Here is a 4,307-nt window from a genome sequence, read left to right on the forward strand (position 1 = left end):
CTCCTTCCCAGCCCAGCTGTTCCCTGACCCACACTAAAAACGGCAGCAAGGAAGGCACCAGGTGGCAGAGGGCTGGGCACGGAGGAGGGGGGCTTTTCCTTACAGCCAGATCTTCTCTTCCTTCCTCCCATCTCTTCCCCAGAAGCACCAAGTGTGGGAAAGCCGGTGCCCTGCTTTGGTACGGTGCCCAGGTCCTCCCCCTGAGTTCCCCAGTGAAGGAAGCGGAAGGCGGTCCAGGCCAGCACCCTTCCCTCTGTGGAGTCTCAGCGCCCTCTGGTGGTCACCTTGCAGAAAGACAGTGACAGGGACAGATGGCCGTGAAGAGAGCGGCCCTTCTTCCTGCACGCACTTCCTCACTCCTCAGCGGCGGGGGTCCATGGCCCCTTTTTTTCTGCCAAGGGCCATTTGGATATTTGTAACATCATTCACAGGCCATACAGAATCATAAAGGCAAATAGCCACAGACAGCCTCTCAGAAGCACACATGCCTGGCCTGTTGCGTAGCCATGATTTTGCAGGACATGTGTGGCCTGACATTTCCTCCTCCAGCCTCCCCCCCCCTCCCCAGAATACATTTATCCTGCAGTGGTGAGAAAAGAAGAAAAAGTGAAGGCCAGCGGGGCGCTGGTGGCTCACGCTTATGTTACTCTGAGGTTTGCAATTCAAAGCCAGCCCAGGCTGGAAAGACTGTGAGACCTTTATTTCCAATTAACTACCACCACCACCCCCATAAAAAGCTAGAAGTAGTGCTGTGGCTCAAGTGGTAGAGCTCTAGCCTTGAGCCAAAAAGCTCAGGGACAGTGCTCAGGCCCCAGGACCTGGACAGAGACATGGGGAGGGGGAGGGCATGGTATTCGGGCCACTCTGGAGCAGGGAGACCACACTGCTTCCTTCCTTCCTGGCCACCGACTCCAGAGCCAGCCTTGTGCAGAGCCGTTCAAGCTACGGGGTCTCCTCTGGAGAGCAGCTGGTGATCCGAGCCCACGATCTGAATTCCTCCTGTGGGAGCGGAGATGGGGCTGGGAGTCTCCTCTCAGCTCAGAAGTTCTCTGGTCCTGTGCCCTCACTTCCCTCCAGGTTAGATCTATCTCCATGCAGGAAAAGATGCCCTTCCAAGGTCACTGGACCTTTGCCAACGTGCTCTGGTTCTTTTTTAATTTTTTTCACCCGTCCCTCCCCTCCCCACCCTTCCCTTACTCTTCCTAATTTTGTAGGATACACATTGGATTTTTTACTACATTCTCCCCTCTTCTCTGCTTCATTTGTCACCCCCTTCCCCTTGACCACACCTGGTGGTTTGTTTTGCTGAACTTTGGTTTTGGCTTTCTAAGGAATAATGCTATTTGAGTTCTCCCTTGAGTCTATTACATCTTAGTTAATACATTTGTACACACATGTACATCACCCAGTGCATTAATTGATCATGTGTGCGCTCAGCCCGGCTCCCACACACACATATCATGTGTATGCTCAGCCCAGCTTCCACACACTGGAGAACATGGGTCCTTTGTCCCTATGGGCCTCACAGAGTTCAACTTTTTCTCCAGGTCTTTCCATTGCTTTACAAAGAGTACAGTATGATTCATTTCTCTTTCTCTTTCTTTTCTTTTTCTTTTTATTTATTTATTTTTGGTCAGTCATGGAGCTTGAACTCTGGGCCTGGGCGCTGTCCCTCAGTTCTTCAGCTCAAGGCAAGTACTCTACCACTTGAGCCACAGCACCACTCCTGGTTTAATTGAAGCTAAGAGTCTCAAGGACTTTCCTGCTCAGGCTGGCTTTGAACTGCAATCTTCAGATCTCAGCCTCCTGAATAGGTAGGATGACAGATGTGAGCCACCAGAGCCTAGCTAGTAAGATTCTTTTTAATAGATGAGTAAAATTCCATTGTATATATATACCACATTTTCTTGATTCACTTGTTCATTGAAGGGAATCTGGCTGATTCCATACCTTGGCTAGGGGAACAGTGTAGCAGTGAACATGGTTGTACTGGTAGCTTTACTGTATCCTACTTTGTAATCTTTTGGGTAAATGCTCAGAAGTGCAATTGTTGGATCACAGAAAAGTTGTTTAATTTTTCAAGGAACCTCCACATTGCTTTCAAGAGTGGTTGAACAAATTATAAACCAAACAGACAAGCCCATGGCAGGCAATGAAATTGAAACAGCAATAAAAGACCTCCCGCCCAAGAAAAGCCCAGGACCTACTGACTTTACAGCTAAGATTCTATAAGGCCTTCAAACGATTTCAATGCAATAAAGATGGAAGAGTCACTACCAAACTCATTCTATGAAGCCAGCATTACACTCATCCCCAAATCAGATAAGGGCCATAAGAAAGACAGCATCTACCTCTTTGGTGAACATAGATGCAGAACTTCTCAATAAAATTCTGGCCAACCAAATCCAACAACTAACCAAGGAAATGACACACTATGCCCAAATGGAATTCACCCTAGGGATTGCAAGGCTGGTTCAACACACAAAGATCAATAAGTGTTCCACAACACATCACAGAAACAAGGGCAAGAATCACATGATTAGCTCAATAGAGACAGAAAAAGCTTTTAACAAGATTCAACACCTTTTTGTGAAAAATGCTCTGGAGAAGCTAGAAATACAGGGAATATTCCTCAATATAATAAAGATTGTGTATGACAAACCTACAGCCAACATTATACTTAATGGTGAAAAACGATCACCATTTTCTCTTAAATCAGAAACGAGAAGAGTTTCCACGATCTTCACCCCTCCTCAATGTAGTGCCTGAATCCCTAGCAACAGCAACAAGTCAAGAGAAAGACACAAAGGGCTCCGAAGAGGAAAGGAAGAAGTAAAACTATTGCCTTTTGCAGATGGAATGATCCAGTGTTTAAAGAACCCCTCCCCCAAACACCAGGGCCGGTTCAAAACTTTGGTGAAGCAGCAGGGCATAAGCCAACCCACAGCCATGAGAAGCTTTTCTGTGCTGTGATCCTGAACCAAGCTTCCTTCAAACCAAGCCCGGGGCTCGGCGATCACAGACGTGAACGGCAGCAGGGCTGGCCAGAGAGACTCCCTTCCCCGGGACCCTCACCCCAGGGCCCTCACCCCAAGAGCAACACTCTGAGTGGGGTTGGCGCACCCTCTCGTCCAGCATCCTGTAAGAAGGGTTTTAGCTGGGTCCCAGTGCACTCTTTAGAGTTCAGCCTGGGGTGCGGCAGGAGCTTCGGCTGAAAATACCCACACCGCAGCACTCATGCTAAGCCAGCCAGCACCTCGCCAGCCTCTGTGCTCCTGACCTGACCACGGTGCTCCTGAGCTGACCACAGTGCTCCTGACCTGACCCCAGGTGCTCCTGAACAAAGTACTCCTGACCTGACCACGGTGCTCCTGACCTGACCACGGTGCTCCTGACCTGACCACAGTGTTCCTGAGCTGACCCCAGGTGCTCCTGAACAAAGTACTCCTGACCTGACCACGGTGCTCCTGACCTGACCACGGTGCTCCTGACCTGACCACGGTGCTCCTGAGTGACCACAGTGCTTCTGTCCTGACCACGGTGCTCCTGACCTGACCACGGTGCTCCTGACCTGACCACGGTGCTCCTGTCCTGACCACGGTGCTCCTGACCTGACCACGGTGCTCCTGACCTGACCACGGTGCTCCTGACCTGACCACGGTGCTCCTGACCTGACCATGGTGCTCCTGACCTGACCGCAGTTGCACCTGACCTGGCGCCAGTGGTCCTGTCCTGACTGCAGAGTAAATGTGCCCAGCAACTCAGCCCGGGAGGTGAGGGCCGGGCCTCCAGGACCACAGGCAGGGAGCATGTGCTCGGCCTCCGTGTGGAGATGCAGTCTTGGTGACCTCCACCTGGGAGACCTTGAATGTCAATCCTCTGACTGGGAGCACAGGTCGCACCCCAGAGCCCACAGCAGGTTAGGAAACAACACTGAACGCGTGCTCACGAGGCAGCCATTTCTGCTAGCTGGCTATACCCACACAGCTCACGGGCTCCACTGTGGACTCACCTGTCCACCTGGGAAGACACACTGGACTTGCGCACATGCACACACCCCACCGCCGGCCATGGACACCAAGATTGAAACATTCTAGCTAGTGGGGAAGGAAGGGAGTGCGGGAGGAGGAAAAAGGAGTATGGGAGGAGGAGAGTGTGGGAGGAGGGGGAGTGTGGGAGGAGGGGGAGTGCGGGAGGAGGAAAAAGGAGTATGGGAGGAGGAGAGTGTGGGAGGAGGAGGGGAGTGTGGGAGGAGGAGGGTGTGGGAGGAGGGGGAGTGTGGGAGGAGGGGAGTGCGGGAGGAGGAG

This window comes from Dipodomys ordii, unplaced genomic scaffold (assembly GCF_000151885.1).
Source record: "Dipodomys ordii isolate 6190 unplaced genomic scaffold, Dord_2.0 Scaffold101, whole genome shotgun sequence".
Lineage (NCBI taxonomy): Eukaryota > Metazoa > Chordata > Mammalia > Rodentia > Heteromyidae > Dipodomys > Dipodomys ordii.